The sequence below is a fragment of the Pseudorca crassidens genome, chromosome 17 (assembly GCF_039906515.1).
Source record: "Pseudorca crassidens isolate mPseCra1 chromosome 17, mPseCra1.hap1, whole genome shotgun sequence".
NCBI classification, from domain to species: Eukaryota; Metazoa; Chordata; class Mammalia; order Artiodactyla; family Delphinidae; genus Pseudorca; species Pseudorca crassidens.
Genome location: NC_090312.1, coordinates 55,231,746 through 55,256,268, shown reverse-complemented (window position 1 = coordinate 55,256,268; position 24,523 = coordinate 55,231,746). Strand labels below are relative to the sequence as shown.

The following is a 24,523-nucleotide window of genomic DNA, read 5'->3' as shown; positions in this document are numbered from 1 at the left end:
AACCAAGAAGTTTGCTTTGTCTCATAAAGTTGCAACAATTAAATATTCTCTTTATTCTTTATGTCTAACTCTGTTGCTGCCATTAACACATCATGTAAGAGATATCTTCTTAGTGTCTGCCTCTCCCAGAAGGACTTTGAGCCATTTCAGATTAGGTAACATGTCCTACACATATTTGTATCCCTAACACATTGCTTAGAACTCAAATGTTTTTTGAGTGAACAAATAAACAAGAACATATTTTCGATGCAATATTGATCTCTGTCTCACAATTTGTCAATGGTAATTTGAGGTATCAGAATCTAATATACCGCCCTCAAAGGACATCCCCACTCCATAGTGTTTATTACTACTTCTAATAATAGTACTTATTATGGTTGGCATTGTATTGCACGTCCTTCTACATATGCCCACTATTATCACTAGATGGGGAACTTTGGAAGGTACTTTCACATTCTAGAGAGTATAATTTTTGACACCTAATAGATGGTCAATAAATATTTCCTGAATAGAACATATCAACTTTTTGAGGATTAAAAAGTAAATAGAGAAATTTTCTTAAGAGAGCTTGCAATCTAAAATACCAAGAAGTAAGATTTCAAAATGCTACTTTTTAGAGTGCCTAAATTCTCGGAAGTTGGAATTATTAAACCTTGCTTAAGGATGAAGAATATCTAGTTGAAATATAGAGGTGAGGAGCCATTTCTTTATAGAAAAACAAGTTTTTTCTGTGTGCTATGAGATGCTGTGTGATTCAGCATGATGCAACGTTGTTGTTGGTTTTTCCTATGTGTTCCCTTCTGCTCCTTTTCTGTTTGTTCTTATAATTACATACTTCAGTTATTTATGATGGTGGTATCAAATCATAGGTTCTGAAGCAATAAATATCCTGCATTAGAAAGTTCTACTCATCTGCAACATCTTCTGGTGACAGAGAAGTGACATTGTTAAAACAAATAAACAAACCAAAACCTTTTCAATACCACTCTCAAAGCAAATGCCTAAGCAATCAGTGTGTTCTATACTCTGGAATCAAACAAACCCTAATATTAAAATGACTTTTTGCTGCATACTGACAAGTTTGAAACCAGTCATCTTGTTTCCTGAAAGATTCTCCTGCTGAAAATGCTTCTACTTTCTCTTAAAGCTAACCAATCAGAGTACTCCACAAACAAGTATGTGATGCTCCTGGTCATCCATGGTATGCAAAGAAATGCCCTCATCAACTTCCTTACCACTGAAGCTCCAGTTTCATTTAAGATTTTTGGTGGTGGCATTGATCAACTTATTCATTTTTCCCAGCTTTATTGAGATATACTGAGATGTTATGTAAGTTTAAGGTGTACAGTGTGATGATTTGGTACATGTATGTATTGCAAAATAATTATCACAGTAAGTTTAGTTAACACTTCCATCACCTCGTTTTTTTGTGTGGTGAGAACATTTAATATTCTGCTTTTTTCCAACCTTCAAGTATATAATACAGTATTTTTAACTATAGTTACCATGCTGTATTTTAGATACTTAGAACTTATACCTTGAAGTTGTACCCTTTGACCAACATGTCTCCTTGGCAGCTGCCATTCTATTTTCTGTTTCTATGATTTGGGTGTTTTTTTTGTTTTGTTTTGTTTTGTTTTGTTTTGTTTTTGATTTGACATATGTATAAGTGAGATCATACAGTATTTGTCTTTCTCTGCTGACTTGTTTCACTTAGCATAATGTCCTCAAGGTCCATACATATTGTAACTAAAGGTGAGATTTCCTTCTTTTTATGACTGTATAATATTCCATTGTAAATATACACTACATTTTCATTATGCATTCATTTAGTGGATAGTCAATCTACCTAAAGATTCAAATGTATCAAATGGAATCACCATTCAGATGAGACATTGGTCTTATATTGAATGGACAATGTGGTGTGAAAAGTTTATAATATACAGGTCTCAATCACCACTGTGCATTAAAATCAATTGGGAGATTTTTTGAAAACATATATCCCAAGCCACAGTCCTATGATTCCATTTCTCTTGGTTGAGACTGGGTACAGGCATAACTTCTTTCTAAAAGTTGCTCCAGCAACTTTAAAGTGCAGTCTGAACTGAGAATCAGTTCAATAGTGTTACCAAAGGAAATGTGAACAGAGACCTGATTCAGCAGACCTGAGGTCACTAGCCATTACTCGTATTAGCTGTGACTTTGAAAAAGAATCCTACAGTTAATATCTCTTTAAAAAATGGTTTTACTTGGGACTTCTAAGGTCTCTAACAACTATAAAGACCCTATTGCTCTACTGTAGCGTTAAACAAGCTACCTCAACCCTACAAAAATGCTTATGAGTCAATAAAATTTGCTGTTGTTACTAACACACCTGTTGTTAATAACATCAGTTTGTTGTTGATAATAACAAATAAATTTGCAACTTCAAAATGAAATACTATTCGTAATCCTAACAATGGCAACTGCCCTTAAAAGTATTTAAGAAAACACCAGAAAGACCTATGACAGTCTCTATATATCAACTCAGAAGGAGAAAGATGTTAAGACAATAGTTGCTGGCTGGCCTCAACAAGATTTTTAAGGATTGCCTAGTATTACCTAGATGTGTATTCTGCAAAACTCTATGACACTTTTCTGCAAAAACTAATTAGTGATAAATTATTCTTTAATACTGCACGTAACTGAGTGTTTATAAAAAACTAAATAAATTTCTGTACCCAATTACTGCATTAATCATTTAAAATGAAAATGTGACTTTTGCTTAAAATATAATAATATTAAAGAACAGCTTGAGAATGTAATAAAATACTTCTTCTTGAATGCATTACAGATATTCAATTAGTTATAATAATTTTACTCCTTCATAAACTTGGAATCTGGTAATTCAGGGACTGTGGAAAAAATAAGAGAGGACCCATCTAAGAGCAGTGATTATCCACAACCAAAATCAGCCAAGAACTGAGAGAGGACAGTCATGTTAAAGCTTATTTTTGCTAAGGATGCCAATATATGACCAAAATTGATGTTCTTTGATCAATCAGTCGCTTATGGGGGGCACCCAGAATTCAACCCTGTTAGTTCATAATGTCTTTTACAACTGGAATTTTCCATTGGATTGATATACTATATTAAGATTCTATTTTCAAATTAAAATGAGTACTCAAAAAGTCTTCAGGAAAACTCTCTATAGTTTCCATATATCAAGAATATGAACTTTTTAAAGGAAATGGAATAAATAAAACTTTTAGCTTTGGGGTTTTGCATTAATTATATGGGGGTCAATTCTATAGGCATGTTAAGGAATACACCAACTCTATAAACTGAAGCTGAGCATCCAGATCCCCTAAGGCTGCCCAATTTGTACCAGTTTCTTTTTCAACAGAAAAAAAGGCCATCATTGCAAAGTGATTTTTTCACCTACTAGATAAAAGTTTTCCATAAATTTGGATTTACCAGTGTGAAGCTGTAGTGGGGAAAGCCACACAGTTATTTATGTACTTCCAACTTTGTACAATGCATTACAATGAACATAAGCCACTCTTTCTTACTTCAAATACTTTAAGTTATGGAGCTGTTTAAAACCAGAATGCTGAAAGACATTGAAAAAACAGGTTTTTTTCCCAACTACAGAAAGAAAAAAGCTATCCACAAATGGGCTAAAAACAGAATAGAATGGAACAAAATAAAGTGTTTTTAAAGAAGAATCCCAAAAGTTCTGGAAATGCCACACATTGCCAGTACTTTCATGGATTATACTCATTTCTGGTCTTTTATCTCTTAAGGCCACAGTTTCCAGCTTTGATTACACATTAGAATCGCCTGGTTTTGTTTGTTTGTTTGTTTGTTTTAAGTAGCAATTTACAAGCCTCACCCTCAGTAGAGATTCAGACTTAATTGGTCTAGGGTGGGCATCAGTACATTTTTAAAGCACCCCAGGCAATTCTAATATATAGTTAAGGCAAAGACCATTGCCTCATAGTATATCACTGACAACATTTTCTACAAATCTGAAAGAGCAGTGTTAACCCAATAATCTACAGGCAAAATATGTTCTTTTAAACAAATATATTGTCAAAAAATAGACAATGTATTAAAAGAGACAAAATATTAAAAGAGACAAAATGACAACTATTAATCACAATGTGTAGGTCAAGATGGTGAAGTAAGAGGATGCAGAGTTCAAGTCTCCTCACAACTAGGGTACCTAGTAGACACTGGTGGGGGTCCTCAGACACCTAAAGGGATAGGAGGAATCCCCACATGACCAGGTAGGATGTGGGAGAAAAGGAGGGAGGGAAGAAAAGTGGAGGCAGGACAGGACAGGCAAGGCTGAGGGGGAGATGGTGCAGTGGAGAGGTTCCCATGCTCAGAGGGACCCACTCATGGTGAGGGGATCAGCAGGGATGGAGAGGAACCTTTGGAGGATTGGGGGATTGGAGGGGAATGTGGCCATCATCTCCCCTGCCTGTTTGGGCCCTGGCAAACCTGCTGTGCTCCCAGGCCTGAACTCCCAACCCTAAGGCCCCCTCCTGCCTCACAAGTCCCAGGCCTGAGCCCCACACATGCCAAGGCTTCTTCCGGCCACATGAGTGCTGGGCCAGAGCACCCTTCCTCTCGGCCAAGGTCTATTCTGGCCATGTGGGTCCCAGGCCTGCGTCCCGCCCCCCACAAGGCCTCTTCCAGCCACGTGGGTCCCAGGTCTGAGCCCTGCTTCTAGCAAATCCTCCTCTGGCTGCCACACAGATCGTGGAAGCCAAAGTGCCACCCCGACAGGGCCTCCTCTGGTCACGCAGCTCCAGGCAGGTTGAGTGCCCCCTGCTCTAAGACCTCCTCCAGCTGTGCCAGTCCCTGCAGGACCACCTGTGAAGACCTATGCCCCAGCAGGCCTGTGGGGGCATGTGTGTTCTGGGCCAGCTCCAGGAAAAGACACTGCTGAGATGAACACATGCAGAATTTGGGCTGAAACAGTGGGTCCAGAGACCTACCTAGAGATCTAGGAGGCCTACTGGGGAGGCAGAGGTAGGCTGTAGCTCACTGGGAGGGCAAGGACACTGATAGAGGAGGCACCTTTTTATTTTTTAATTTATTTTCTTTTTTCTTATTTATTTATTTGCTGCCATGGTTCTTTTTTGTTTTGTTGTTGTTTCATTTTTATTTTGTCTAATACAGTTTTTATTCTTCTAACTTTATTTTATTTTTTTATTCTTTGCTATTGTTCTGCTCTTTTCTGTTTGTTGTTTTTTTTTTCTTTTTTTTTGGCCATGCACTGTGGCTTGCAGGGTGCTGGTTCCAAGGCCAGGGGTCAGATCTGAGCTCCTGTGGTGGGAACACTGAGTTCACACTGCTGGACTAACAGAGAACATCAAGTCCCAGGGAATATTAATTGGTGTGAGGTCTCCTGGAGGTTCTCATCTCTGCACCGAGATCTGGCTCCACCCAACTGCCTGCAAACTCCGGTGCTGAATGCCTCAGGCCAAACAACCAACAAGACAGGAGCACAGCCCCACCCATCAAAAAAATGAGATGACAAAAAATGTGTTACAGACAATGGAGCAAGATAAAAACCTACAACAACAAATAAAGGAAGAGGAAATAGGCAACCTACTTGAAAAAGAATTCAGAGTTATGATAGTAAAGATGATCCATAATCTTGGAAATAGAATGGAGGCACAGATGGAGAAACTACAAGAAATGTTTAATAAGGACCTAGAAGAAAAAATGAACAAACAAACAGTGATGAACAACACAATAAATGAAATAAAAAATACACTAGAAAGAAACACTAACAGAAGAATGGAGAGACAAGAATGAATAAGTGAGCTGGAAGATAGAATGATGGAAATAACTGCAAAGGAGCAGAATAAAGAACAAAGGATGAAAAGAAATGAGGACAGTAACAAAGACCTCTGGGACAACATTAAACACACCAACATTTAAATTATAGGGGTTTCATAAGAAGAAGAGGAAGAGAAAGGGTATGAGAAAATGCTTGAAGAGATTATAGTAAAATAATTCCCTAACATGGGAAAGGAAATAATCACTCAAGTCTAGAAAGCTCAGAGAGTGTCAGACAAGGTAAAACTAAGGAGGAACACATATTAATAAAACTAACAAAAATTAAATACAAAGAAAAAATATTAAAGGTAACAAGAGAAAAGCAATAAATAACATACAAGGAATTCCCAATAAGTTAATGAGCTGACTTTTTCGGCAGAAACTCTGCAGGACAGAAGGGAGTGTCATGATATATGTAAAGTGATAAAGGGAAAAAAAAAAAAAACCCTACAACCAAGAATATTATACCCAGCAAGACTGTTATTTAGATTCAATGGAGAAATCAAAACCTTAACACACAAGCAAAAACTAAGAGAATGCAGCATCACCAGACCAGAGTTGCAAGAAATGCTAAAGAAAATTCTCTAAGCAGGGGGAAAAAAAAGAAAAAAAGGCCACAACTAGAAACAAGAAAATCACTAATGGGAAAGCTAACTAGTAAAGGCAAACATATAGTAAAAGCAGGAAATCATTCACATGCAAATATGATAACAAAATGATCAACCATGTGAAGAGGTGAGTACAAATGTGGGAAACGGGAATTACATTTGAAATTAAGAGACCAGCAACTTTAAACAAACTTGGATACATATACACTGCTATATCAAAACCTCATGAGAAATGCAAACCAAAAAACTACGATAGATACACACATACAAAAGAAAAAGCAACCCAAAAACAACACCAAAGATGGTCATCAAACCACAAGAGAATAGAATAAAAGAGGAAGGAAATATAAAAAGACCTACAAAACAAATGCAAAACAATTAAGAATATGGCAATAGGAACACACATATCAATAATTACCTTAAATGTAAAAGGATTAAATGCTCCAACCAAAAGACACAGACTGGCTGAATGGTTATGAAAACAAGACTGATATAAATGTTGTCTACAAGAGATCCACTTCAGACCTATGGACACATACAGATGGAAAGTGAGGGAATGGAAAAAGATATTCAATGCAAATGGAAATCAAAAGAAAACTGGAGTGGCAATACTCATATCAGAAAATAGACTTTAAAATGAAGACTGTTACAAGAGATAAGAAAGGACATTACATAATGATCAAGAGTTCAGTCCACAAAGAAGATATAACAATTGTAAATATATATTTACTCAACATTGGAGCACCTCAGTATATAAGGAAAATGCTAACAGCCATAAAACGGGAAATTGAAAGTAACACAATAATGGCGGGGGAATTACCACAATGGACAGATCATCCAGACAGAAAAATAATAAGGAAACACAAGCTTTGAATGACACATTAGATCAGATAGACTAAATTGATATTTATAGGACATTCCATTTGAAAGCAGCAGAATGCACTTTCATCTCAAGTGCACATGGAACATTCTCCAGGATACATCCCATTCTGGGTTACAAATCAAGCCTTGGTAAATTTAAGAAAATTGAAATCATATCAATTACCTTTTCCAACCACAACGCTATGAGATTAGAAATCAATTACAGGAAAAAAGCTATAAAATACACAAACACATGGATGTTAAGCACTATGCTACCAAATAACGAAGACACCACAGAAGAAATCAAAGAGGAAATCAAAACATACATACAAACAAGTGACAATGAAAACACAATGACCCATAACCTATGGGATGCAGAAAAAGCAGTCCTAAGGGGGATGTTTGTAGCAATTCAATTCTACTTCCAGAAACAAGAAAAGTCTCAAATGAATAACATAACCTTATACCTAAGGCAACCAGAGAAAGAACAAACAATACACAAAGTCAGTAGAAGGAAAGAAAACATAAAACTCACAGCAGAATTAAATGAAATAGAAAACAATAGCAAAAATCAATGAAACTAAAAGCTGTTTTTTTGAGAAGATAAAGAAAATGGAAAAATCTTTAGTCAGACTCACCAAGAAAAACTGGGAGAGGATTCAAATAAATAAAAATAGGAATGAAAAAGGAGAAGTCACAACTGATACCATAGAAATACAAAGGATCATAAGAGACTACCACAAGCTACTATATGCCAATAAAAAGGGCAACCTGGAAGAAATGGACAAATTCTTACAAAGGTACAACCTCCAAAGATTGTACCAGGAAGAAATAGAAAATATGAACAGATAAATCACAACTAATAAAATTGAAACAGCAATTTAAAATCTTCCAACAAACAAAAGTCCAGGACCAGATGCCTTCACAGGTGAATTCTATCAAACATTTAGAGATGAACTAACACCCATCCTTCTCAAATTCTTCCAAAAAATTGCAGAGGAAGGAAAACTCCCAAGCTCATTCTATGAGGCCACCATCACCCTGAAACAAAAACCAGACAAAGATATCAAAAAAAAAAAGAAAGAAAGAAAGAAAGAAAATTGCAGGCAAATATCATTGATTATCATAGACATAGAAATCCTCAAGACAATATTAGCAAACAGAATCCAACAACACATTAAAAGGATCATACACCATGACCAAACGAGATTTATCCCAGTGATGCAAGGATTGAAAATCAAACAACATGATAAATGATATTAACAAATTAAATAATAAAACCACATTATCATCTTAATAGATGCAGAAAAAGCTTGTGACAAAATTCAACACCCGTGTATGATAAAAACTCTCCAGAAAGTAGGCCTAGAGGGAACCTACCTCAACATAATAAAGGCCATATATGACAAACCCACAGCCAACATCATTCTCAATGGTGAAAAACTGAAAGCATTTCCTCTAAGATCAGGAACAAGACAACGATGTCCACTCTCACTAATATTATTCAAAATAGTTTGTGAAGTCCAGCAAAGATAAACAGAGAAGAAAAATAAATAAAAGGAATCCTTTTTTGACCCACCTCTTAGAGTAATGAAAATTTAAAAAAAATAAACAAATGGGGTCTAATTAAACTTAAAACTTTTGCAGAGAAAAGGAAACCATAAATAAGATAAAAATACAACCCTCAGAATGGGAGAAAATATTTGCCAACGAAGCAACTGACCAGGTATTAATTTCCAAAATATACAATCAGCTGATGTAGCTCAATATCAAAAAGCAAAAGACCCAATCAAAAAATGGGAGGAAGACCTAAATAGACATTTCTCCAAAGAACATATACATATGGCCAAGAAGCACATGAAAAGCTGCTCAACATCACTAATTATTAGAGAAATGCAGATCAGACCTACAATTATGTATCCCCTCACACCAGTCAGAATGGTCATTATCAAAAATTTACAAACAATAAATGCTGGAGAGGGTGTGGAGAAAAGGGAACCCTCTTGCACTGTTAGTGGAAATGTAAATTGAAACAGCCACTATGGAGAACAGTATGGAGGTTCCTTAAAAAACTGAAAACACAACTAACATATGACCCAGCAATCCCACAACTGAGCAAATACCCTTAGAAAATCATAATTCAGAAAGACACATGTACCCCAATATTCATTGCAGCACTATTTACAATAGCCAAGACATGGAACAACTTAAATGTCCATCAACAGCTGAATGGATAAAGAAGATGAGGTACATATATACAATGGAATATTACTCAGCCCTAAAAGAATAAAAAATTGGGTCATTTGTACAGATGTGGATGGACCTAGAGTCCATCATACAGAGTGAAGTAAGTCAGAAAGAGAAAAACAAATATTGTATATTAACACATATTTGTGGAGTCTAGAAAAATGGTACAGATAAACCTATTTGTAGGGCAAGAATAGAGACGCAGACAGAGAGAACAGTCATGTGTATATGGTGGGGAGAGGGTGGTGGTCTACAGTGGGAAATTGGGAATGACATATGTTCAATGCCATGTGTAAAACAGATAGCTAGTTGGAACATACTGTATAGCACACAGAGCTCAGTTTGTTGCTCTGTGGTTACCTAGATGGGTAGGAAGGGGGAAGTGGGAGGGAGGTCCATGAGGGAGGGGATATATGTATACATATAGCTGATTAACTTTGTTATACAGCAGAAGGTAACACAACATGGTAAAGCAATTATACCCCCAATAAAATAAAACAAAATAAAATAAAATCACAATGTGTAGACTGCATTTAGATAGTGATTCATGGCAAAAATATTAAATAAAAATAAATAAAATTGTACTACATTTAGAAATTTCAATACTAACTTGATAACTGAGAATATTAAGAAAATATTAATTTTTGAAGATGCAATTATATCACTGTGATTCATCTGATCTGGAATAATCCAATTAATACATGATATTAAATATAATTAATGCATTGTATAATACAATGCTGATTTTAAATCAAACTTGACAGACTGTTTTAAAATTGTTTCTCAGTGAATTGTAGGAGGAATTATTAGAGGATAATGGTAAGTATTATGAAAGAAATTTGGATATATTTGTCTCTAGGTTTGTCAAATTCCATTTTATACTTGATTGTTAATGTTTCACTTGACAATAGTTCCTAAAATCAAAACGAATGATATTGAAAAGTAGGTTGTTTTTTCTAGGTACAAGGCAGTATTTACAGTACAGAGAGTTTTTTTTAAAATTTAATTTATTTATTTAAACAGCAGGTTCTTGTTAGTTATCCATTTTATAGATATTAGTGTATATATGTCAATCCCAATCTCCCAATTAATTACACCACCACCCCACCACTTTCCCCCCTTAGTGTTCATACGTTTGTTCTCTACATCTGTGTCTCAATTTCTGCCCTGCAAACCGGTTTCATATTTGGAAGGTAGAAAAACTGGTACCATTTTTCTAAGTTCCACAAATATGCATTAATATATGATACTTGTTTTTCTCTTTCTACTTACTTCACTCTGCATGACAGTCTCTAGATCCATCCACGTCTCTACAAATGACCCAGTTTCATTCTTTTTATGGCTGAGGTATATTCCATTGTATATATGTACCACATCTTCTTTATCCATTCACCTGTTGATGGACACTTAAGTTGCTTCCATGACCATGTTATTGAAAACAGTGCTGAAATGAATACTAGGGTGCATGTTTCTTTCTGAATTATGGTTTTCTCTGAGTATATGCCCAGTAGTGGGATTGCTGGGTCATAAGATAATTCTATTTTTAGTTTTTTAAGGAACCTCCATACTGTTCTCCATAGTGGCTGTATCAATTTACATTCCCACAAACAGTGCAACAGGGTTCTCTTTTCTACACACAATATCCAGCATTTGTTGTTTGTAGATTTTCTGATGATGTCCATTCTGACTGGTGTGAGATGATATCTCATTGTACTTTTGATTTGCATTTATCTAATGATTAATGATATTGAGCATTCTTTCATGTGTTTGTTGGCAATCTGTACATCTTCTTTGGAGAAATGTCTATTTAGGTCTTCGGCCCATTTTTGGATTGGGTTGTTGAGCTGCTTGTAAATTTTGGAGATTAATCCTTTGTCAGTTGCTTCATTTGCAAATATTTTCTCCCATTCTGAGGGTTGTCTTTTGGTCGTCTTTATGCTTTCCTTTGCTGTGCAAAAGCTTTTAAGTTTTACTAGGTCCCATTTGTTTATTTTTGTTTTTATTTCCATTTCTTTAGGAGGTGGGTCAAAAAGGATCTTGCTGTGATTTATGTCATAGAGTGTTCTGCCTATGTTTTCCTCTAAGAGTTTGATAGTGTCTGACCTCATATTTAGGTCTTTAATCCATTTTGAGTTTATTTTTGTATATGGTGTTAGGGAGTGTTCTAATTTCATACTTTTACATGTACCTGTCCAGTTTTCCCAGCACCACTTATTGAAGAGGCTGTCTTTTCTCTCGTGTATATTCTTGCCTCTTTTATCAAAGATAAGGTGACCATATGTGTATGTGTTTATCTCTGGGCTTTCTATCCTGTTCCATTGATCTTTATTTCTGTTTTTCTGCCAGTACCATACTGTCTTGATTACTGTAGCTTTGTAGTATAGTCTGAAGTCAGGGAGCCTGATTCCTTCAGCTCCATTTTTCGTTCTCTAGATTGCTTTGGCTATTGGGAGTCTTTTGTGTTTCCATACAAACTGTGAAATTTTTTATTCTAGTTCTGTGAAAAATGTCAGTGGTAGTTTGATAGGGATTGCATTGAATCTATAGATTGCTTTGGGTAGTAGAGTCATTTTCACAATGTTGATTCTTCCAATCTAAGAACATGATATATCTCTCCAACTGTTTGTATCATCTTTAATTTCTTTCATCAGTGTCTTATAATTTGCAGCATACAGGTCTTCTGTCTCCTTAGGTAGGTTTATTCCTAGATATTTTATTCTTTTTGTTGCAATGGTAAATGGGAGTGTTTCATAATTTCACTTTCAGATTTTTCATCATTAGTGTATAAGAATGCCAGAGATTTCTGAGCATTAATTTTGTATCCTGCTACTTTACCAAATTCATTGATTAGCCCTAGTAGTTTTCTCGTAGTGTCTTTAGGATTCTCTATGTATAGGATCATGTCATCTGCAAACAGTGACAGCTCTACTTCTTCTTCTCCGATTTGGATTCATTTTATTTATTTTTCTTCCCTGATTGCTGTCACCAAAACTTCCAAAACTATGTTGAATAAGAGTGGTGAGAGTGGGCAACCTTGTCTTGTTCCTAATCTTAGTGGAAATGGTTTCAATTTTTCACCATTGAGGATGATGTTTGCTGGGGGTTTTTCATATATGGCCTTTATTATATTGAGGAAAGGTCCCTCTATGCTTACTTTCTGCTGGGTTTTTATCATAAATGGGTGTTGAATTTTGTCAAAAGCTTTCTCTGCATCTATTGAGATGTTCATATGGCTTTTCTCCTTCAATTTGTTAATATGTTGTATCACGTTGATTGATTTTTTATATTGAAGAATCCTTGCATTCCTGGAATAAACCCCACTTGATCATGGTGTATGATCCTTTTATTATGCTGTTGGATTCTGTGTGCTAGTATTTTGTTGAGGATTTTTGCATCTATGTTCATCAGTGATATTGGCCTGTAGTTTTCTTTGTTTGCAACATCTTTTTCTGGTTTTGGTATCAGGGTGATTGTGGCCTTGTAGAATGTGTTTGGGATTGTTCCTCCCTCTGCTATAGTTTGGAGGAGTTTGAGAAGGATAGGTGTTTTCTCTTCTCTAAATTTTGAACAGAATTCACCTGTGAAGCCATCTGGTCCTGGGATTTTTTTTGTTGGAAGATTTTTTAATCACAGTTTCAACTTCAGTGCTTGTGATTGGTCTGTTCATATTTTCTATTTCTTCCTGGTTCAGTCTCGGCAGCTTGTGCATTTCTAAGAATTTGTCCATTTCTTCCAGGTTGTCCATTTTATTGGCATAGAGTTTCTTGTTGTAATCTCTCGTGACCCTTTATATTTCTGCAGAGTCAGTTGTTACTTCTCCTTTTTCATTTCTAATTGTATTGATTTGAGTCTTCTCCCTTTTTTTCTTGATGAGTCTGGCTAATGGATTATCAATTTTGTTTATCTTCTCAAAGAACCACCTTTTAGTTTTAGTGATCTTTTCTATCATTTCCTTCATTTCTTTTTCATTTATTTCTGATCTGACCTTTATGATTTCTTTCCTTCTGCTAACTTGGTGGGTTTTTTTTCTTCTTCTTTTTTTCTTCTTCTTCTTTCTCTCATTGCTTTAGGTGCAAGGTTAGGTTGTTTATTTGAGTTGTTTCCTGTTTCTTAAGGTAGGATTGTATTCCTATAAAATTCCCTCTTAGAACTTCTTTTGCTTTATCCCATAGGTTTTGGGTCACCATGTCTCCATTGTCATTTGTTTCTAGGTATTTTTTGATTTCTTCTTTGATTTCTTCAGTGACCCATTCTTTATTAAGTACTGTATTTTTTAGCCTCAATGTGTTTGTATTTTTTACAGATCTTTTCCTGTAATTGATATGTAGTCTTATAGCATTGTGGTTGGAAAGGATACTTGATATAATTTCAACTTTTTTAAATTTAGCAAGGCTTGATTTGTGACCCACGATATAATTTATCCTGGAGAATGTTCCATGAGCACTTGAGAAAAATATTTATTCTGTTGTTTTTGTATGGAATGTCCTGTAAATATCAATTAAGTCCATCTTGTTTAATGTATCATTTAAAGCTTGTGTTTCCTTATTTATTTTCATTTTGGAAGGTCTGTCCATTGGTGAAAGTGGGGTATTGAATTCAGCTACTAAGATTGTGTTACGGTCAATTTCCCCTTTTATGGCTGTTAGTATTTGTCTTATGTATTGTGGTGGCCTTATGTTGGGTGCATAAATATTTACAATTGTAATATCATCTTCCTGGATTGATCCCTTCATCATTATGTAGTGTCTTTCTTTGTCTCTTGTAATAGTCTTTATTATAAAGTCTATTTTGCCTGGTATGAAAATTGCTACACCAGCTTTCTTCTGATTTCCCCTTGCCTGGAATACCTTTTTCCATCCCCTCACTTTCCGTCTGTGTGTTTCCCTAGGTCTGATGTGTGTCTCTTGTAGACAGCATATATACGGGTCTTGTTTTTGTATCCATTCAGCCAGTCTCTGTCTTTTGGTGGGAACATTTAATCCATTTATATTTAAGGTAATTATTGATATGTATGTTCCTTTTCCCATTTTCTTATTTGTTTTGGGTTTGTTATTGTAGGTCTTTTCCCTCTCTTTTGTTTCTTTCCTAGAGAATTTCCTTTAGCTTTTGATGTAAAGTTGGTTTGGTGGTGCTGAACTCTCTCAGCTTTTGCTTGTCTCTAAAGATTTTAATTTCTCTATCAAATCTGAATGAGATCCTTGCTGGGTAGAGTAATCTTGGTTGCAGGTTTTTCTCCTTCATCACTTTAAATATGTCCTGCCACTCCTTTCTGGCTTGCAGAGTTTCTGCTGAATGATCTGCTGTTACCCTTATGGGGATTCCCTTGTGTGTTAATTGTTGCTTTTCCCTTGCTGCTTTTAATATGTTTTCTTTGTATTTAATTTTTGATACTTTGATTAATATGTGTCTTGACGTGTTTCTCCTTGGATTTATATTGTATGGGACTCGCTGTGTTCCTGGACTTGATTAACTATTTCCTTTCCCATATTAGGGAAGTTTTCAACTATAATCTCTTCAAATATTTTCTCAGTCTCTTTCTTTTTATCTTCTTCTTCTGAGACCCCTATAATTCGAATGTTGGTTTGTTTAATGTTGTCCCAGAAGTCTCTGAGACTGTCCTCAGTTCTTTTCATTCTTTTTCCTTTATTCTGCTCTGTAGCACTTATTTCCACTATTTTATCTTCTAGGTCACTTATCCGTTCTTCTGCCTCAGTTATTCTGCTATTGATCCCTTCTAGAGTATTTTTAATTGCATTTATTGTGCTGTTCATCATTACTTGTTTCTTCTTTAGTTCTTCTAGGTCCTTGTTAAATGTTGCTTGCATTTTCTCTATTCTATTTCCAAGATTTTGGATCATCTTTACTATCATTATTCTGAATTCTTTTTCTGGTAGACTGCCTATTTCCTCTTCATTTGTTAGGTCTGGTGGGTTTTTATCTTACTCCTTCATCTGCTGTGTGTTTTTCCATCTTTTCTTTTTGCTTATCTTACTGTGTTTGGGGTCTCCTATTTGCAGGCTGCAGGTTCATAGTTCCTGTTGTTTTTGGTGTCTGTCTCCAGTGGCTAAGGTTGGTTCAGTGGGTTCTGTACGTTTCCTGGTGGAGGGAACTAGTGCCTGTGTTCTGGTGGATGAGGCTGGATCTTGTCTTTCTGGTGGGCAGGTCCACTTCTGGTGGTGTGTTTTGGCATGTCTGTGGATTTACTATGATTTTAGGCAACCTCTCTGCTAATGGGTGGGGTTGTGTTCCTGTCTTTCTAGTTGTTTGGCATAGGGTGTCTAGCACTGTAGCTTGCTGGTAGTTGAGTGAAGCTGTGTCTTGTTGTTGGGATGGAGGTCTCTGGGAGATTTTCACCGTTTGATATTACATGGAGCTGGGAGGTCTCTTGTGTACCCATGTCCTGAAGTTGGCTCTCCCACCTCCATGGCACAGCCCTGACACCTGGCTGGAGCACCAAGAGCCTGTCTTCCACATGGCTCAGAGTAAAAGGGAAAAAATAAAGAAAGAAAGTAAAAAAGAAACAGGATAAAATAAAATAAAGTTATTAAAATAAAAATAAGTATTAAGAAAAAAAATTAAAAGATTAAAAAAAAAACGGATGGACAGAACACTATGACAAATGGTGAAAGCAAAGCTATACAGACAAAATCTCACACAAATTCGTACACATACACACTCACAAAAAGAGGAAAAGGGAGAAAATAATCTATCTTGCTCCCAAAGTCCACCTCCTCAATTTGGGATTTTTCATTGCCTATTCAGTTATTCCATAGATGCAGGGTACATCGAGTTGATTGTGGAGATTTAATCCACTGCTTCTGAGGCTGCTGGGAGAAATTTCCCTTTCTCTTCTTTGTTTGCACAGCTCCTGGTGTTCAGCTCTTGATTTGGCTCTGTCTCTGCGTGTAGGTGCCTGAGGACGTCTGTTCTCGCTCAGACAGGATGGGGTTAAAGGAACCACTGATTTTGGGGCTCTGGATCACTCAGGCTGGTGGGGAGGCAGGGATACGGATGTGGGGAAAGCCTGCAGTGACAGAGGCCATTGTGACGTTGCACCAGCCTGAGGCACACCGTGCATTCTCCTGGGGAAGTTGTCTCTGGATCACGGGACCCTGGCAGTGACGGTCTGCACAGGCTCCCAGGAGGAGCGGTGGATAGTGAATAGTGACCTGTGCTTGCACACAGGCTTCTTGGTGGTGGCAGCAGCAGCCTTAGCATCTTATGCCCGTCTCTGGAGCCCCTTTTAAGCAGCGCTCTTAATCCCTCTTCCTTGCGCACCAGAAAACAAAGAGGCAAGAAAATGTCTCTTGCCTCTTTGGCAGCTCCAGACTTTTCTTGGACTCCCTCCCGGCTAGCTGTGGGGCATGAACCCCTTCAGGCTGTGTTCACGCAGCCAAACCCAGTCCTCTCCCTGCATCAACTGAAGCCCAAGCCTCAGCTCCCAGCCCCTGCCCATCCTGGCGGGTGAACAGACAAGTCTCTCGGGTTGGTGAATGCTGGTCGGCACCAATCCTCTGTGCAGTAATCTCTCCACTCTGCCCTCCACACCCCTGTTGCTGCACTCTCCTCTGTGGCTTTGAAGCTTCCCCCCTCTGGCACCCACAATCTTCACTTGTGAAGGGGCTTCTAGTGTGTGGAAACCTTTCCTCCTTCACAGCTCCCTCCCACTGGAGCAGGTCCCGTCCCTATTCTTTTGTCTCTGTTTTGTCTTTTTTCTTTTGCCCTACCCAGGTACGTGGGAAGTTTCTTGCCTTTTGGGAGGTATAAGGTCTTCTGCCAGCATTCAGTAGGTGTTCTATAGGAGCAGTTCCATGTGTAGATGTATTTCTGATGTATCTGTGGGGAGGAAGGTGATCTTCGCATCTTACTCTTCCACCATCTCAACTAATTATCTTATGGGGATTCCCTTACATCCTATTTTTTGCTTTTCCCTTATTGCTTTTAATATTTTTCTTTGTCTTTAATTTTTGTCACTTTGATTATTATGAGTCTCAGTGTGTTACTTCTTGGGTTCCTCCTGTATAGGACTCTCTGTGCTTCCTGGACTTGAGTGAGTGTTTCTTTTCTCATGTTAAGGAAGTTTTCAGCTATAATTTCTTGAAATATTTTCTCAGGCCCTTTCTTTTTCTCTCCTCCCTTTGGGACCCCTATAATGTGAATGTTGGCACATTCAATTTTTCCCAGAGTTCTCTGAGACTGTCATATCTTTTCATTCAAAAGACTCATATCTTTTCATTCTTTTTTCCTTATTCTGTTCTGTGGAAGTTATTTCGACCACTTTGTCTTCCAGCTCACTTATTTGTTCTTCTGCCTCATTTATTCTGCTATTGATCCAGGTGGGCAGAAGGCAGAGATGGTGGCAGGAGGGGTGCAAGAGCCAGCTTGGGCCAGTGAGAGCAGAGGAGGCAAGAGTGGGCAGGGTGCATGATCCTGCTCAGGCAGCAGCCTCTTCTAGTGACTGAGGAGGCAGGGGTCAGAGCATGGGGAAGGGGGCTCAACTATGGTGCCCTATTTCTATGGAGGCCCAGGCTTCTTCCACGAACATTCCTCATTGTGGAGCTCCTTACTCCCATCTGTTCAGGCTCTCTCTTCCAAACCAATAGCAGTCCCCTCCCTGGGTCGGCTCTCCAAACCCCACGTTCCAGAACCCAGCCCCTGTCCACACCAAGAGACACACGTCTCAGGCTGGGGCATAAAAGGATGTGGCACAAACCATCCATGTAGGTCTTGCTCTCCTGTCTGCAACTGACCAGTTGCTGTACTCTCTACAAATAACCAGCAAATCACCTCTTTATGCCATTTGACATCCATTCTTGCCCCTGTGTGTATGTGTGTGTGTGTGTGTGTGTGTGTGTGTGTGAGAGAGAGAGAGAGAGAGAGAGGGAGAGAGATAACGCCTGTCCCAATTTAGGGAAAACACAGGTGCCGTGATGTAATAAATTGTTGCATGGCGATTTCTGTCCCCTACTTAGGGAAAGCATAAAGTGTCATCAAATAATATATTGTGGCAACATGATTTCAATTCAGCCATACTCCTGCCTGGAATAGAAATGTAATGTCAGCTATCACCAGTACATTCCAATTATATAACACAGTTAAATAAAATAAACCATAGCTGTTACAGATCCCAATCTGTAGATGAGCATGAGGCCTAAACTGATATCACAATACCTTTCTTCCACCGTATACTCATGTTCTCCTTACCCTCTTCCAGCACCTCAGCTGGTTGGTTTTGATTCATTTTTTTCATTTGGTGAAGTGAGTAAAATCTTCATTCTCATTATTCTTTTTACTTAAAATCAGGTTTATATACTTTTGTAAAAACGTATAAAATAAATAATGATTAACGTTTACTGAGCTCTTCACATGTACAATCACAGTGACAGAGTTTAATGTCTTTTTAGATCTTTTAAGCAATCCCAATATTTCCCATTTTTCATATGAGAAGAAAAGGTTCTGAATGCTTTAATAATATGTAAAATTTTCTTGTCTAATTAAGTGGCAGATATATCTAACTACAAAACTTGTATTTCTCATGACCCACGTGGGTTTGGACTCTCACATACAAAAAAAAAATTCTTCCATTTTTTAACAATAAAAAGAAAGCACAAATAATACATAAACTATAAGATGATACAAATATTAGATAAATGATTAAACTTTGAAAGTAAAAATTGAATATTCTTTTCCATCTATATATTCTCTTTGGGGTTGTGTGAGCATTTGCTCACTAAAAAAATCATTTGCTCACCCACCTATCTGTCTACAAATATTCTATTTAAAACCAAATCCTGACTATTGATATTTGTTTATAATTAATAGCATAGATAGACAGGAACTCATGAATGAATATTGGTTTAAAATACTTCACTTTAAAAAGATCCTCTTATGAATCATCATTGAATTTGTAAAAGCAATTGGCTTTAAAATAAGATGATAATGCTGTAAGAATGATGGAAAAACTACTTGTGACTCATACTATATTCCAACACTTTAGATAAAAACACAACAAATCCTTCTTAGATGCAGTCTCCTTATACTTGGAAAATCATATATTTGGATAAGCATATAAAATTGAGTGCATGAATGTTGCAGGTTCGGTTTCCCAGGAATCAGACTCTGAGCTGAAAATTAGCATACAAAAAGTATACTAGTTCTCTCAGTATCAAAACCTGTGGTAGAAAGGGAAATATGAAATCTGGCCTCAGTCGAACTCATGGGGAGTTCTGAAGCTAAGATGGCTCTTCAGAGTTGTCTTATTTTGGTGTGAGGGGTCTGGAATTTTATACCAGTGGGATAACCAGTAGATAAGACTAGTCCAGAAGGTAGTATGCCCTTAAACAAAGCAGCTCTCTTGAGTTCTAAAGAGGACTCTCCAGTCCCAAAAAGGACTGGACACTAAGAGCTGATAACATAAATCTTTCAGTCCTGAAGTACGGACACGAACATATTGGTATAGCAGTCACAGGAGTCCATCTGATTTGCCATTTAGGTCTACCTACTTCACGTTATATCTGGGAGCAGCACCAAATAATTGTCATAGACTTGGGGTGTATACTGCATTCTAAAGGATAATGCCCCATACTTCAACATATCATTTCTAAACCTCCATTGGTCCTTTAGCAGACCATCCCACTTTTCTATTCTATCAGGCTATTCTATTGGGTTATCACTATTCTATCAGGCTGTCAGATTCTATTAAGTACAGTATGGGATAGTGGTCCCACTGTACTTCTTTACTGTAAAGTATGTCTTTTGGATCAAGGTCATTTTATATAGGATGTTAGTGAGTCAAAAACTCCACAAGATCTTGGATAGTTATTTGATACCCTGTAACCAAAGAAGGCAAACCTGTGCTGAGAAATATCAATTCCCAACAATATGAATCACTGTCCCTCTAGGATGAAAGGGATCCAAGTCAGTCAACTTACCACCAAGTGGCCTGTTAGTCTCCTTGAGGGATAATATTATACTGGAGATTCTGTATTGGTCTCTGATGTTGACCAGTGAGATATTAAGCAGCAGTAGAAGCTAGATCAGTCTTGATAAATGAGAGTCAGTGTTGCAAGTCTCACGCATAGTGTCCATCCCTACCACCATTGCTACTCAGTTAATGAGTACATTGTGTCAATATTGGGGTGACTTGTAAGAAAGGCTGATTTCAATTGTTTGATTCACTCCAAACTTGATACTCAATAAAAATAATTATGATTGCCTGGCTTATAATGTTTGAGACTCACCACTTGGCCTCCTTTTTGGGGCTCCCTATTGCTATTAGTAAGCATCACCTAGAACAAGTATTGGCCAAAAGGTAGCCAACACTGAGCTTCTCAGTAATGTTGGTGCTCCTCTCATCATGAAAAGGTGGAGGATTAGCGTAGTTGCTATAGAGAATTTCAGAAAAAAACTATGCCAGCCATCTATAGATACATTTTTTAAAAAAACACTAAATGACAAGTTAAGCCTCCAATATATGATTATGCAGTTTACTTGTGGTCTCTCAAGAGAAGTAACCTTCTAGGAGGCAGAATTTTCATGTAGTAGAAGAAGCAGAAGTTTTGAAATGAAACAATCGTGGATTTAGATTTCTGACTCATTTGCAGTTTTGTGGTAAAAGAGAATTATTTACCTTATTACAGGCTTAATTTTGTCATCTGTAAAATTAAATGCATAAAATCTACTTCTAAAGTAATAGTGCAGTTTAGAAAAAAATCCTTACTATAGTGCACAAATGAATTTTCAATAAATACATTGATAAAGAGGAAATTTGGTAATTTAATGGCATTTTGGACTGCCAAGGCTTAGGAGTGTTCTTACCAATTAGGGTGCAAATCTTAAGGAGCAAAGGAATGGTAGGTGTGAAAAAACAGAACAGCTAAAGTTACGCACTGTGGGCTTCTGTGGCTAGAGAAAGGAATGAAGCCACACAGGGCTGAAGGAGTAGAAGAAAGCAAACAATGGGCTAAACTCTAATTGAGATTGAGAAGTAATGTGGTATGGATATAAGAACGAGAGAGTCAGAGACATAGGAAGCTATAGTTGGGGATTAGGGTCTTGGAATCTGGGGTTATATAGGTGTTTCAGTTCTGAAATATTAAGACCCAGTGTATTATATTTGGTGAAGGTTGCAAAAGTCCAATGATGGTTACTTTGAAGTGTTACTGAAAGGGAATTTTGGAGCCAGTGTACTAGAAAGCTAGCATCTATGTAGATAGTGAAATCTTCCATCATGGTGACTAGAGTTAGGAGTAGAGTAGATGTAAAACATGTATACAAAAAGGGGAAGACTTATGGTCCCAATGAATCCTCTTTATGATTTAACTTAATTGAGGTCCTTTTTATAATTATCAGAGATTGTATAATTTTGTGACCACAAAAATAACTGGGGAACATCTTAATCAGATTATCTGCCCCATTCAAGATATTTTAGATTTTTAATGTAGATCACAATACCCGCACAATTCTGACCAGGTTCTATATGTGCCAGACTTTGAGGAATACTTTCAGTGGATGTGACCCAAGTAAAGATATAGCTACTGATTCTCATCTCTGTAATGAAGTAAAATGCAATTCATATACCTTAGATGGTTCTGGATATGATTAATCTCTGGGGCTCAACTAATGTGTGGCTGAAATGAATGTTGAACTTCTGGAGATAACAGATCTAGTAGTATTTATAAATTTGGATTGTATAATCTACTCTTTCTGCAACTACAGGGACTGAATATGAATACTTTCCTTTTTTATCCCCAAGACATTCTAGTTTTAATTCTACAATAAATTTTACATGATATGACCTATGGAGAAAAATGAGATATTACCACACTTAAAGAACAAATATTTCTCAATTAGGAAAGAAAAGTGGGTATGTAACATTTTATACAATGTATGCTTTATTATAATCCTCTTATTTCCTTTTATAAATGAGGATATTTAAATGATTAAGTGACTTCCTTTTGACTATTGAGGATATGTATATATAGAGAGCCCTGGATCCACATGCTGATATATCTGACTCTTAATAAGATCTTGCCTTTTTAACAACCTGCTCCATCTAAACACATACTTCCCTGAATTATTTAGATTTGGAAACCAAACTTCTTTTCTTGGGCTTTGGGTTATATGACCAGAATTAGCATAACTATAATAACTTCAATTCTCTACTTTAACACTTATGTACATTTTGCAGAGCTCATATATAAAAGCTGTCTACATTAGAGAAGGATTCAATATCATTGGACTGTGTGTTGTTTGTTGTTGTTGTTTATGTGTTAATATAAATCCCATAGTTTTCAGTTAAATACTTTGCCTTTAATAGCTTGAATTACTTTAATGTGAACCTGAAATATTACTGGAACGTTTTTAACACACATTCAATTCTTTAGTCAGCATAATTGAGTATTATAGGAACCCTCAGTAATATACCATCTGCTAATGAATTGCCTTTGCTGCACAGACAGAAATCTATACGCTATATCAAAGGTTCAGGAGCAAATTATTGGATCAGCATAAGTCTATATTAGTAACCAGAGACTTGTTTTCAGGTAAATTGCTTGTTATTTATTAGCATGGCATATTCTGAAAAGAAAAATAGCCAGAGGTATTTCAGAAGATTAAGTAATACTAATTCTCTGACTTGGAAATCCAATAAAAAGTTTCTGATGGGTTTCCAGATAAGATGCAACAGCTTTAAGTTCAGAAACAAAATAATCAATTCTTTAGAATGTTCTATAAAAAAAGTGATCAGTATTCTTGTCCATTTGGAAAGGATAAAGTAAATTTTCAGAGAGCTGAACAGTGTGTTTTGTGAACTTAATTTTGTGAAGAAGAAATATTTATGTGATAGAAGAATAAAGAGAAGGGGAAATTAATTTCTATCCCATTCCAATTAGTGGTTTTGAAATGCTTTCTGTAGTTTCTCTCTGAAAGCTGCCTACATTTTGTGTTCATTTCCTGATTCTACTAAAATAATATCAAATATGAATCAAACATCCAGCTAAAAAGTGAAAAGTTCTGACAAAGATGTATATTTAGCTTTATGTACACAATATATCTAGTGTTCAACTAAAATTATATTTTTTTGTGTAACTCACCTTGGGAATATATACTTTGCCAATACCGTCACAGATAACTGTATTTGGAGAGGTATGTGAGCACAAAGGAATTTTTTGGTTTTGTTTTGTTTTAAGATAGGAGATATTAATATGATGGCAAAATAGGAAGATCCTGTGCTGACCTGCTACCCCCAAACACACCAAAACTATAACTACATATAGAAAAACTCTGAGAATAACCTAAAGACTAGCAGAATAGCTCTTCTACAATTAAGGATTAAAAAAAAAAAGACACATAGAAACAGATAGAAGGGACAAAGATGCAATTTAGTCAGGACCTAACTTCCCAGCAGGTAACCTAAAATTGAAAGGGGATATCACAAACTGAGTGGTCCTCTCTAGAAAGCAAAGGGTTTGAGCCTCATACTGGGCACCCCAGGCCTGGGATCTGGCACCAGGAAGATGAGCCACATAACTCATTTTGAAAACCAGAAGGGCTTACATTCGTCAGAGCCTGAAGGCTGTAGGAAACTGGAACTGTACTCTTCAAGGGGTCATGCACAAACTTACCCACTCTGAGACCCAGTTCAGAGGCAGAAGGTTGAAAAGCACCTGGTACTCTAGCTGGAATTCCAAGATCACACTAGCTGCTGCCTGGCCCATGCCCTGATTCAGCTCCAGCTCTCCCACCAAGATGGTGACCCACCCATGTTCCGTGGGGAGAGACCCTGTCCACAACAACAGTAGCTCCAGCCCTCCCAAAAAAACTGCTAGGAATATACTGGCTGCAGTTGTACATTCCTACACAAAGCAATGCCTTCAAGACTGGGAGAGGTAGTTTTGACTAATTAGTTTTGACTAATTCATAGAAGCAAACACAGAAAGTCAAACAAAATGGAAAGACAAAGGAATTTG

The 24,523-nt window shown here is 36.9% G+C and overlaps 1 pseudogene; it reads right to left on the bottom strand.

Annotated features, from left to right (window-relative positions):
• Positions 1-24,271, bottom strand: part of LOC137210081 (isoleucine--tRNA ligase, mitochondrial-like) — a 145,035-nt pseudogene extending 120,764 nt beyond the window's left edge.
• Positions 24,272-24,523: the final 252 nt, after the last annotated feature.